This window comes from Notolepis coatsorum (genome assembly GCF_963971535.1).
Source record: "Notolepis coatsorum genome assembly, chromosome: 11".
NCBI classification, from domain to species: Eukaryota; Metazoa; Chordata; class Actinopteri; order Aulopiformes; family Paralepididae; genus Notolepis; species Notolepis coatsorum.
Genome location: NC_140175.1, coordinates 102,151,835 through 102,166,090, shown reverse-complemented (window position 1 = coordinate 102,166,090; position 14,256 = coordinate 102,151,835).

Here is a 14,256-nt window from a genome sequence, read left to right as displayed (position 1 = left end):
TACACAAATACACATGGATACTATAGATATAGAGACTACAGGATCTGTAGTTCTTTTTTAAGCTTACTTTTAAATATATTTAAAGTGGAACATGTTTCTTTTGTATATCATTCCACATCACTGCACCTTGATAAACAAATGAGAATTTGGCAACAGAGATCCTACAGAAAGGAATGCGTAAGTCTTTATTTCTTCTTGTGAGATGTGCATGATAATGAGAATTAAACTCAAAATAAGTTTGAAAAAAATTAGGCAAAGATAAAGGAAGACCAATTACTTTGTACATAAGAACCCCTGTTTGATACTTGTTGACCTCATAAATTGTGAGTAGTTGCAGTTTTTTAAATAATGGTTTGGTTGGGGCTAAATAAGAAGAGTTGGTTGCAATTCTTACAAAGGATTTCTGTAAGTAAGATGGGTAAGTGCTGGCCCAAATTATATTGCAGTAAAAGATGTGAGGATAAATTAAACTGTAATACAAAGTTAGTAATGTGCTCTTTTTTAATTGTTTTTTAACCCTTTTTATAATGCCCAACGATTTTGAAACCTTCTTGCAAACAATTTCACAATGATTCTTAAAGCAGAGTTTCTCATCGATATTGACACCTAAGAATTTCACTGATGAAACTTGTGCAAGTTCATTGTTATTGATACAAATCTTGGTTCCGTACTGTAATGTGGGCTGATTAATAAAATTATGCTTGAGTGTTTAACAACTGCCGTTAAATGGCTAATGTAAACTAAAACAATAGTCATCAGTAGCTAGCATAGTAACGTTCGATATTGCCGCCAGCGCCTAGTGATATAAAGAAAGTATTATAAATGTAAATAATAAAGTAGCAGACATATAAATGGTAGAACACAACAGTGATCAATGCACATTATGTATTCATATTTATTTACCGAAAATTGCTGTAACAGACTAGTAGTAGTCGCTGCTGCTCCTCTGTCTCGCTAAAATCAGGTCGACAGCGCTGAGTGCACATTTGTTGAGGAACTATGGGAGCTACATGAACCACGTGATCGCGTGGCGGCGAGATCACAGAGTGTCGTAACTCTTATTATATGTCTCTGGTAGTCACTATAGACGCTGTTATTATTATTTTCGTATTTTTTATTTTTTTTACTAGCGTAACCGGCCCGTTGGTTAATCCGAGCTTGGCCGTTTGATCCCATCACCCCCCTTCTCCCACCAGAGGACAGTCTCCCCACTGTACACCGAATGCACCGTTGTGCAGATTGAGACCTCCCTTGTGTCCATCCATTTCACAAAGAGCAGGTCATTGTCCCTGATCCACCTGATGGAGCCTCTTAGACTTCTTGTTCAGGGCATTCACCAGCGTTTTGGGGACACCCACTCTTAACTGCCTGTAGGTCTCACAGGCACCAAACCCCTGCTGGCTCAGGTGACGGAACAGGAGAGGGCTGGTGTAAAAATTGTCCACGTAAACAATGTAGCCACTCCCCAGGTACTCCTTGTTGACAAGGTTCGCCACCACATCGTAGGAAAGCCCGTTTCCCGATGCGATCTCGTTCCTCCCAGTGTACATCTGGAAGTACACTGTGTACCATTCACATATGCCAAGACGAAAAATGTCAGGCCCCACCTGGTTGGCTTGGCCTTCATATATTGTTTCATCACAACTCTAGCCTTTGTGGCGACCATTCTCTCATCTACAGAGATGTGTTTGTTCGGGTGGTAGACACTGAGACACCTGTTTCTGATCAGATTCAGGAGAGGTCTGACCTTGTGCAGGGGGTCATAGCCCGCTGCCCCCCTCTTCTTGGCATTATTTGCATCCTCCTCTGGGTCACTTATGTGCAGGTTTGACGTTATGTTTCTGAACCTGTCCCGTGACATCTTTGTAATCCTGCACAAGAAGCAATCAGCATGGGTATGGGCGGGTTAATTTTCCATTGATGGGGATTTGATTGGCTGTTTTTAAATAAAGCGCGGCCGCAGGATTAATAATGTTAATGTTAGTTCGGCCAGAGAAACAAATATACGAATTTAAATAGTTGGACCTGCGAGATTTGTACTTTGTACTTTGTAGGTCTGCATTTTAAATGCAAGGAGTAAAAAAAAACAAATTCTCTGAAATGTAATTGAGTAAAAGTACAAGTATACAAACCTAATAATACTCGAGTAAAGTACAAATCCCCAAAAACAGTACTTAAGTATTGTAACCAAGTACAATTACTCAAGTACTTTACACCCCTGATTATACCCACTGTTGGGTTTTCGTTGTACTTTGCCTGCCTGCGTTGACGATACCCTTGAGATTTCCGCTCTTCATCTGCCTCCTTGGTCTCCTGCACTTGGGTCCTACTAACGCATGCATGCTGTGATTTGCTCATAATAGCAGCCTCCTGCGTGGGTGAGCGTTTCTGTCGAGAACACGGGGGTTTGATCAAGACTTCAGGCTGCTGAGTCATTAACACAATACAATGCAATACAAACACAAAGAGAAGCCATGTCTCCGTTGCTGCTGCTGCTGCTTGTTTCAGCAGTGTTGATTTGATTGATCTGTTTCTGATTGTAAACGTGGTTCTGTACTCAAATAGGGCAACAACATCTGAGATTTAATGATGGCCTCTTAAATTGTTGCAATCCTTTTTTTTATTGTATGCACTATATTGCAATTTATTTTAATATATATATATACATATATATATATATGGTGACAAACCTGGGGGTGATCAGGCTCGCCACGGTTCAAATACAAACAAATTTGAATGTGTCCACACAAGAGCAATGTCAGAATCCAGAGGGGAAAAGCAAAAGAATGGTCGTGATTCAGTCCGAGGGTCAAAACCACAAAACAGGCTCGCTGACAGAAAAAGGGGTTGTTCACAATTCGGGGTAGTCGTCCAGTCCTAAGTCAGTACACAAGGGGGTATCTTAGCCAGTCCAGAGTCAGTACACAAAGAACACAAAGAACACCTACTTGCTTTTACCTCTCCTATTACTATCTCTCACCTTCACAACTCCGAATACACAATCTCTCTCTCTCAATACAACAACTCCAACTCCGCTCAACTTATTCCTCTCTAACCTAGTGGTTATATAGTGTGTGGGACTGGGTGTGTGCACGCAGTGGCGGCCGGTGTGAACTACATTTGGGTAGTCGCGGGCATCTGACCAAGCTGACCAAGCGAATACTGACTCATAACATTACCAACGTTAAGTCGAGTTAATTGATTCATACTACACTAGTACACGTATGATCATCAATCCAATAATGAACACATATATATAGGCCTATCTTGTCATTTTAAACAAGTTACCATTCATTCATTCAGCCATTATGCAATACCCACAGCGAAATTAACACGCTGTGTTGAGAGAGAGAGAGAGAGAGAGAGAGAGAGAGAGAGAGAGAGAGAGAGAGAGAGAGAGACCGCATTAACTCATTAACTCACTGTGTTTAGTTGAAACGTGGTCCAGCCAGAGGGCTTGATAAAGTGTATAATGTCCACTGTCCCACAGTCCCAGACTGTTGTTGTCGATGTATATCCACTGTCCAGAGTGACTGCATCACAACACAACAGCATCGAGTAACTAACTAACTAACTTCCTAACCAGAAACTGGCGTCGGCCAATCAGAGAGAGCGTCTCCGAGAAATGCGGCTACGGAAAATACTGGCGTCGGCCAATCAGAGAGCGTCTCTGAGAAATGCGGCTACGGAAAGTCTCGACGCTGCTTGCTTAGATGATAATAGATCGCTTGGAAAAGCGCCCGGCTTCCATCATAATACATCATATTTCAACGCACAGCGCGTTACGCACTGATTGGCTGCGACGGATACAGCGATGAAACCAGTGCACGCCCACTGTAAGCGATATTGCGTCTAGCCCGAGAGAAATGCGGCTACGGAAAGAATAGACACCTATTGCGTCTAGCCCGAGAGAAATGCGGCTACGGAAAGGAGTCACTTCTTGTTAATGAAAACAATTATTTATATTTGATATAATAACGTTATATTGTGCATTGGAAACACAAACATACTTAAAATGAGTAAATATTATTAATTTAAACATGTTTATTTTATTTATAGGGCCTAAAAAAAGAAAGAAAAAAAGAAAAAATCGTATTCTTCTTCTTTTAACCAGGGAGGGTGGCGCTCTAGCGCCCCTATCGGCCAGCCGCCACTGTGTGCACGTGAGATGTGGGTGGACTAATGATGCACAGGTGTGTTCTATCAGTACTAATGAGCTACCTAATTGAATCTACTCCTTCCGTGGCACATATCCATGGGAGGGGGGAGGAGATCTGTCACAATATATATATATTAAGGCTGTCAAAGTTAACGGTATTAACGCGTTAACGCCCGATTCTATTAACGCCACTATTTTTTTTAACTCACGATTAACTTTTAAGAAAAAAAAATTACTAGACTTCACTCAGGTGTATTATTGATGCTCTCATTGATACTATGTTTGTTTCTGAAGTGTGTGTGTGTGTGTGTGTGTGTGTGAGAGAGAGATAGAGAGAGAGAGAGGGGGGGTGAGAGAGATGAGGAAGGGGCAAGAGAGAAAGAGAGCTGGGAGTGTGTGTGTGAGAACTCAGCCCTTGTGTGGGTGAATGTAACAAGTTCCTAACGTTTTCTCTCCCCTATTATTTCATGCACACTTTATTCATTGTTTTAAATTATTATTTTCTTTTAAGTTATTTTGTGCATGTTTTGAATTTGATGCAAATTTGCAATGCATGAGGGTCATCCTTTTGTGGCTGCATTAAAGCAAGCATGTGTTGACTCTCATGTTGATAAGAGTATTAAAACTTGGAACTTGAAAAATATCTGTTTAAGGTAGATACAAAAAAAATGCCATTAATTTGCGATTAATCGCGAGTTAACTATACAATCATGCGATTAATCAGATTAAATATTTTAATCGATTGACAGAAGTTCGCAAATGTGCTCGCCGTCTCATTGACTAAAGCGCTGGCACTCAAGCGATAAATAGCGCACCCCCTGCTGGAAATCAAAGTGTTAATGGCCACTTACTTGTAATATGACTGTCAAATTAAGACAAAGAAGGAAGAAATACACTTAGATACACAAGGGTAAGAACTGATGACACAATAGCCAAGTTCAGGAACAATCTGTAACAATCCCATACTCAGCCCTCTGTTGGGCTGTGATGGGAGAAGAAACATTGGAGTCCTACCTCCCTCCAGTCTCATGGCGCCCTCTAGTGGGTAGCATCACATGGTCCATCAGATGGTGCAGGCGGCCATCTTGCCTGTACTGATAAATGTAAATAATGTAATTAATCGTTTGTTTAATGTGATTTCATTATGTGTGTTGTCGTTGTTGACGTTCCCTTCCCTGGTGTGATGTTTCTCCTGTCTGGTTGTATTCTTTGCTTATGTGTTTAGTTGGTTTATATTGTGTGTTAGACTGGCCTGGCCAGGTGTTGCCAATCTTAATTAGTGGGTGTATATATGTGTGTGTCTCCCTCTCCTTGTCGTGGCGTCATTTCCTCCAGTTACCTCCGTGTTCCCCTGCTCATCGTGTCTCCTGTCTTCTCCCTTGCCTTGCTGTTTGTATTGAGTCATAGTAAGTAAGTTTAGTATTCCGTTTTGTGCATCTTTGTTTTCTCCTGTTATCAGTTCATTTTGTATATAGTGCCAGCGCTGCTGTGCCTTTTGTTTTGTTTGTTCCTGTACTACATTTCATGGCTCTAGTGATTCTCTAATAAATGGATCACAGTATCTGAGAAGAGCAAACTGTCGTCTCCGTTTCCACCAGTCATTCTGCAGTTTCGGTGCTCTCCGGTCTTTCCGCATATTGGGTTCTACTTTCCCCCCCAACCTCGTAACAGAATGACGCCACCATTGCTGAACCCAGCGGACAGATTGAAGGGCACTATGAGTGTACTCCTTAAGTTGATGGAGGGCGATATGGCTAGCTACACCCCAGCTAAATGGGTATTTTTGTTTAAGAGCATCAAATCCGTAGTGGACCAGAATCTGGATCAGAAGGCAGAGAGGGGGGGGCTGGCCGACAAGGTCTCAATCCTCATGGAGAGGCATAATTGCCCCCCAGCCTCTGATCTATGTCGTATTCGTGGTCCTGCAGCTAGCCAGGCATCCACAGCTAACCCAGCCCCTACCGTTAGCCTAGCTCCTGCAGTTAGCCAGGCCTCCCCAGCTAGCACAGTCCCCACTGTTAGCTTAGACCCATGTCTTAAAGGAAGATATAAATAATATCAAAGAAACTTGGGAAGATTTTACGAAATGTTATTGGAAGTAAAGCTGTGTCTGTAGACTTGCCCAATTACTTCATTAATGACAACAATATGGTTATTAAAAACTGTCTTGCTATTCCTTTCACTATTTGGGCAACTTTACACAATTCCTGTGAGTCTATGGAATACATCTGTAAAGTTTTTTTTCAAATAAATTCATTGTTTTGTATTTCTAATCAAGTACTCTAAAGCAGCATTTTTCCACTTCTAGATTTCAATTTGGGCTGGGCTCTGCCCATATGCACTTTGAGTGACAGTCACCCACAGTGTGCAGTTGTGCACTGGCAGACAGAGAGAGATTGAGGGGGATACTAATTCATTTCGCGGCGGGGGGGCATAATCCCATGGGACAATGCATTGGTAACTTGTTTCAAATGACAATATATACCCCTGTGCATATTATTGCATGGATCGGAATATGGGAGCGCGCTATGATATTTTGACAGTGATATGCGAGTGGAGAAGCTCCGGCCCCGCACACACACTCCCACGCGCGGTCGGAGGTTGTGTGTAAATGCTCGTGTCCCTCTCTCTCTCCCTCTCTATCTCTCTCTCTCCCTCTCTCTCTCTCTCCCTCTCTATCTCTCTCTCTCGCTCACTCGTTCTCTGCTGTCTCTTTCGGCACCCGCGCACGTCAACCCGTTTGAGGAAGTAATTCCACTCGCTCTGTTGTTGAGCAAATTGTTGATTGTGGGCGGTGACTACAACCAGTGCCTTACTCACGTCAGCAAAACAGTCAAATCAGAACGGCTTAGTTGAGTGAGGGAGGATCTCGTGAACTTGAGACTAGACTGATGAGCCAAAATGAGAATTAGAGACACATACCCCATTGATACAAACCCCCATTAATAGAAAACAATGATAAACACTGGAAAATGCCATTTATAAGACAGGGGACTTTTAATAATATCTTTGTAAATGTAGGCCCAAACCTTGCTAAGAATATCAAAAGTCATAATGAAGGAAAATTAAATAAAGACTGGACAGGGGAAAGTAAAGTGTTGCAGTCTATGTTTCTAGGACACGTGAGTGAAAGAAAAATTATAGAAATAGCTAAAAAAAAAAGAAAATAAGACATCAACTGACAGTGATGTAATTGACATGATAATTGTGAAGAAGACCATTGATTATATAATATAAGTAACCCCTTGTGTCATCTTTTTTTTTTATCTTTCCTTTCAAACAGGCGCCTTTCCAGACAGAATGAAAATAGCAAAGGTTATTTCTCGATTTAAATCTGGGGATAAACACAGCTTTACCAACTACAGACCAGTGTCCTTGCTTTCACAATTTTCCAAGATCCTTGAAAAAGTGTTTGTTCATATATTAGATGTTTTTATTGAAAAGAATAACCTGCTGAGTGAGAATCAGTATGGATTCAGGGCAAATCGATCAACAGCCTTAGCCTTAATGAATATATATGAAGAAATAACCACAGCAGTAGATAAGAGGAATTACACAATAGGGGTGTTTATTGACTTAAAAAAAGCATTTGATACGATAGATCATAACATTTTAATTTCTAAATACAAGTGTCAAACATATTGCAATTTGTTTTATTTGCTGACGTTACAAATGTCTTCAGTTCAGGAACGGACCTTAAAAAATTAGCTTGATTACAATTCTATGCAAATATTATATTGTTCACTCATCCTACCATATTTGAGTTACTGTATGGAAGTGTGGGGTAACACGTATGAAAGTAACATAAAACCATTATTTAGATTACAGAAGAGAGCAGTAAGAATAGTTCACAAAGTAGATTCAAGAGAACATACCAATGGATTATTTATTAAATCCATACTATTGAAACCACATGTGGGCCCTTTTTAGGACAATTTGCCCACCGGCACTTTGGCGACCACTAGTCTGAGCCGGATGTGCATATTTTGTAATACAATATATATATATCGATTTGGAGGCTTATTTGTTGCCTGTCGATAGCCCTTTCTTTTTTAAAACTTTATTTTTTAGCGTTTATCGCTTTTCTGGTCAAGCGTGACCGACAGTTGTAGAGTGAAACGGGTGGGAGAACAGGGGAAGACATTCGGCAAATGACGGCGGGTCCGGGAATCGAACTCGGAGTCAACCAGACTCCTCAGAGTCCTCCCGACGCAGCAATAGCGTCGAGATACGTGGTTCGATAGCCCTTTCACGTGACAAAATCCGTTCAGCGGTTCTCGAGTTACATGCCGGTATTTGAGGCTTGTGCAAAGTACACGGTATTGCGCAAAATATCACTCCCGACTCTTGGGGCTCTAGTTCCGTCAATCATTTGGCGAACACAGTTTACCAAAATCACTCCTAATCACTAATTTCTGAATGGATCTTTATGAAATTTGGACATGTACTACATAAGGCTTCAGGATATGGATATCGGGAGTTGCTTAAGCCATACCACCTTCTGGGGAAATACTACCTCTGGACTACTAACTACTACAGAAAAACTTGAGTAACAAGTTTTTCTACAACTTAAGTTCATACCTATGTTATTCTATTTCATTAGCACTAAAAGTGATCTTTCTATATTGTATCATACACTTCAGAATGTTATCTTTCAAAAGAGACCAGGCTCATGCATGTGCTATAAGTATAAAGTATAGTATTTTGGTTTATGCAGTCCTCAAAAAAGAAAACTAAAATGGCCAACACATCCAGTGCCGTTCACGTAGATCTACGTTTCTGTTGCCCGATCGTTGAGTGCCGGAAACGTAGATCTACGTTTCTGTCACGGTATTTCTTTTATTCACTATTGCCATTCATAATTCAGCTGGGCACCTTGTGCATACTGTTCTGAGTGTGTCTGAGCTGGCAGACGGCGCGCCGGTCTAAACCACATTGCATGCGTGCACGACGAAGGATAATAATGATGATCTAGCGTTGATTTCAGGAAAATCCGATAATCAGGCAAAAAATTACAACGCTGTTTTCGTGTCTTTTCCCTGGAATTACTCAGAAGCGGCCGGACTATGTTCATATTCAAAACGGTATAAAACGGAAAACGGATGAAAAAAGAAGTTTTTTGCACGTTGACCAGAAGCAGCTCACTGAGGCTCTACGGCATTATTAGACCCATAGCTATACTATAAAATAAGAGGCGGCTAGGTGGTGTAGTGGACAAGTCACTCGCCACCAGTGTGGAGACGCTAGGATTCGCGTGTTCGAATCCAGCTCTCCACATTGTTTTTCAGTTTGGCTGGTCGTCCGCAGTAATACACATTGGCCGTATTACGGGGAGGGAAAACTGAAGGGTGGGGATCGAACGTTGTGAACAAGCGACTCCTACAAGTCGGTTGGTGCGCCTGCGCAGTAGAATCAGGAAGTGTCGGGGGCAGCGTGAGCCTCCCACGCGTTACTCCTCGACACTGAGAGGTCGAGCTGCGCAGGTGAAAAGATGCGACTGCTGTTACCTCAAGTACCGGAGGGGACTTGTGCTATGTATGACTTAGTCCACATTGCAGCCGGCTTGTGGGAGGCAAGAAACAGCGTTCGTGACAGGGGAGGGTTGAATTGGATGATACGAAATTGGGATGGGAGAAAAATATAGAAAAAATGGGAGAAAAAGTGGATCAAAAAAAAAAGCTATACTATAAAATATAGGTTTAGCTCTACAAACTACAACTACGTTTACATGGGGTTAATGGACGGCACGGAAGGGGTCACTTCCCAGAAGGGGCGTGGCACTTAATGTGTTAAAGAACCCAGGGCCTATCGGAACGTGTTGTATGGGGTTCCCCGACGTTCCTGAACAAATTCCCAGTCAGGTCTCTGAGATCAAGGCCACCTAATTAAGATTAAGATTAAACTGAACTTTGAAGAAGTCTTTAGTCATTGCACACATTGACAATGTCGTCATGCAGTGACACTCACATAAAAATCTTTCTTTTTTTTGGGTTGCCGATTAAATGTTCCTCTCTGTGTCGTCCTTGCCCCCAAGGGCAGCCGGGAGCAGACATGGGCTGCGGCGTGGGGCCGCGCCCCGGGGACCAATCCAAGTGCTCCTGTCCGTCTTTGTCAGGGACACGACAGCTTTAGCAATCTGTTCTGCATGTTTTTCCATTGGGTTTATCTTATGGGGAGGGGAAACCCTTGCGAGCGAGGGGTGAGAACACGCAAACTCTACACAGAAATGCCCGGGATATACCCCACCTGGCTAACTGGTAACATGGCAACCTGGTTGCGGGAATCAAACTCTGGACCTTCTAGCTGTGAGGCGACAGTGTTAACACATTGTTTGCCACGCCCCTTCCTGGAAGTGACCCCTTCCTTGCTGTCACGTACGTGGGTTGTTCATTATAATTATTGCCATATTTGTAACACCATGTAAACATCAGGTTAGTATATGTAATATGTATTATTTGTATGTGGTGTGTGTGTCATGGTATTAATGGCTGTTCCTTTCTTTCTTTGTCAGGTGCCGCCTGTCCCTACACTGAAGAGTGCTGATTGCCTGATGAGTGGCAGCTGACGGCAGCAGCCTCGAGGGGCGGGTGGATGAAGCCTGACAGGACACACACATCCTGGTGCCTCACTAAGTCATTGCCACTAGCCAGAGTGGAGTGAGGAGGTTGCCTATTTTGCCACTGTGTGTGGATGCTCTATTGAGTACTTTGTTTTCCACTATAGGTGGATTAGCCATTGTGTCAGTATATATATATATATATATATATATATATATATATATATATATATATATATATATATATATATATATATTTGTTGTGGGCCTTTGAGCCATTTGCCACTTCATGAGTGGAACCATATATATACTGTATTGCCTTATGGCTGGGTGGTTCCCAGTGCCAACTTAGTTGGCTTGTGTCCTGCGACACATTGATAGATTGTGCTTCCTGTGTTCGTGTTTAGTGTATTTACCTTGTTTGTCCTCCCCTACCCTTTCCCTTATTTAATACTATTGTGGGTTTCATTCCCCTTTGTATTACTATAATAAATATCATTTACCTTTTGGAAAACGCATTGGTTTGTTTACTTGCCTACCGGGACCTGTGCTAAAGCACCTTACTGGACGGGCTGGTTTCATGTACAGCCCGCTCCAGGTATATTTATATGGTCATCAGACCTTTGTACATGACATGGGGGCTCATCCGAGGTAATGACGAGCGAGCATTCCAGCCACGCTCACCGCCGTCTACGAGGACCGTTGTAATATGTAATTATTGTAAGAAGACAGGCCATATGGTGAGGGACTGTCATACGCTGAGGAAGCGACAGGAGAAAAAAGGGTCAGCCCAGAAACCAAAAGGTGTGGGGTTGATTGGTACAGTGTCATGTCCTGACCAGAATAGCTCTCTGGGGAAGCCGGATTGCTGTTTTAAACACTTTGTATTTGATGGTTAGGTGTCCCTGTCGGGTAAAATTGGTGACCAACGAAGAGTGAGAATACTCCATGATACAGGAGGTTCTCAGTCATTCATCCTGGCTGATGTCTTACCGCTGAATGAACATTCTTACTGTCAGTCTAGTGCGATGGTAAGGGGTATTGAAATGGGGTGTATGCGCGTGCCGTTGCATAAGGTGCATGTACAGTCAGATCTGATCACAGGTTGTTTTCCTGTCGCGGTTCGCCCATGTTTCCCTGTGGAGGGGGTTGATTTTATCATGGGGAACGATATTGCTGGGGGAAGAGTAATCCCTGTGTTGGAGGTTGAAAGCGCTCCATTGACTGAATTATTGTGTGATGAATTGATTAAAAGTGTTTCTACTTGTGCTGTCACCAGGGCACAGGAGAGGAAGCGAACTCAAGCTTTGGCGTTGAGTGACTCTGTCTGTGGCGAGGCTCTCGCTGAGGACAGGTGGCCATAATAGTGGCGAGATGGAAAAGGTTGCTGTGAGTAGCGTTCAGGGGAAGCTGGTAATTCCCAAATTCGCTGATGTGCCACTACCACTGACACGTCAGGCATTAATCTCTGCTCAGCAAAGTGATTCCTCCCTGTCAAGCTTGTTTTGCGGCAGTGGCCAGCACTACTGATAATAGGAAACAGGCCTTTTTGATAGAGGGAGGGGGTGTTGATGCACACCTGGTTAGCTAGGCCAGGTGTAGCAGACTTGAAGTGTGGAGAAGATTGGAATACAGTGCACCAAATTGTGTTGCCAATGGTATGTAGACATCATGTGTTGATGTTGGCACATAAACATGTGTGGTCTGGTCATTCAGGTATCGCTAAAACTTATGACCGAATCCTGCAGAATATTTTTTGGCCCGGTCTGAAGACCGATGTGGTAAATTTTTGTGGTACCTGTAGTACCTGTCAAATAGTGGGGAAGCCAAATCAGGGGGTGCCTCCAACTCCCCTGCACCCCATTCCGGAAATGGGGGAACCTTTTGAACATGTAATCATTGACTGTGTGGGTCCCCTGCCCAAAACAAAAGCATGTAATCAATACATGTTGACAATTATGTGTGTTTCCACCCGTTTCCCAGAGGCAATACCTCTTAGGAAAATTATTGCTCCGGCCATTACCAGAGCCTTGACCAAGTTTTTCACAACATTCGGTTTATCAAAAATAGTACAGACTGCTCAAATGACAAATTTCATGTCTAAAACCTTTAATCAATAATTGCAGGCCTTGGGTGTCACTCATACAGTGTCTAGTGCTTATCATCCTGAGTCACAGGGGGCACTAGAGCGCTGGCACCAGACACTGAAGGCGATGCTGAAACAGTGCTGTGTTGATACAGGTTGTGGTTGGGATGAAGGAGTGCCATTTGTACTATTTGCTATAAGGGATGCTACGCAGGAGTCACTTGGGTTTAGCCCTGCAGAGCTAGTGTTTGGTCACGGTGTGCGTGGTCCATAAAAAATGCTCAAAGAGAAAATGTTGTCTGGTTCTCCTCTTAAGTCAAGTGTGTTTGATTTTGTCTCCCAGTGTAAGGAGCGTCTCCACTGTGCGTCCTCGTTGGCTAGGGAGGCCCTCGCCTCTGCCCAGGGGGAAATGAAGGTGAGGTTTGACAAAAAGTGGTGGGGCGGCAATTCGAGGCTGGCGATGAGGTGCTGGTATTGCTGCCCATGCCTTGGTCAGCGCTCTCTGCCCGGTTTGCAGGGACCTATAAAGTGGAGAGAAAAGTGTCAGACACTAATTATGTAATATGTACGCCCGAGCGGCGCAGAAACGTTTGTTGTCGAGTCTCAGTGAGTTGCTTCTGGTCAACGTGCAAAAAACGGATTCTTTTTTCATCCGTACATTTCCGTTTGATACCGTTTTGAATATGAATATAGTTTGGTTGCTTCTGAGTAATTCCAGGGAAAACACGCGAAAGCAGCGTTTTTGTGTAATTCAATAAACACATTGTAATTTTTCGCCTGATTATCGGATCTTCCTGAAAAAAACGATCGGGCGACAGAAACGTAGATCTAAGTTTTCGGCAACCAAATGGTTAACAACTACACCACTGTGCCGCCTTAATTAATCACCCCCCCCTTAACACAATCTCTGACAAGCAGTTTGAGCATCTTATTGTCTTATCTGTCGATAACGCTACAAGCCTATGGAGTCGCTTACCTTCTTTGCAGGGCTATAACTTTTTAAATATTATAGCTATATCGACATTACTATGGCCCATTCAACATCGATTGGCATTTTGTCCCTATATACGCTACATAAAAAAATTCAAATGCATATTGTTGTGAAGTGCCAGATTAAAGCTGAGAATCTACGTTTATTGTTTTATATACCTTGTATATTATTTATATATATAAGTTATATCCCTTTAAGCCTGCGTTTGAATCCTAGTAATATTCACTTTCCTCATTGGATAACGCCCTTGACGTTCTCGGCGCCAGACAACGCGCCCCTGAAGTCAGGTTCAAAGGCGAGTCTGGGCATGTTGGAACATGCCTGGTGCCGGCGCATTGATTCGAGACGAGAGCTGAGGCTTGGCACTAGAAAGCCACTTAGGTATATATATCATGGAAGGCGCAGCTGCAGTAGTGTGATTCTAATGTAGTGTGAAGCAGTTCGTCTAAACAGAGTGTTGTGAA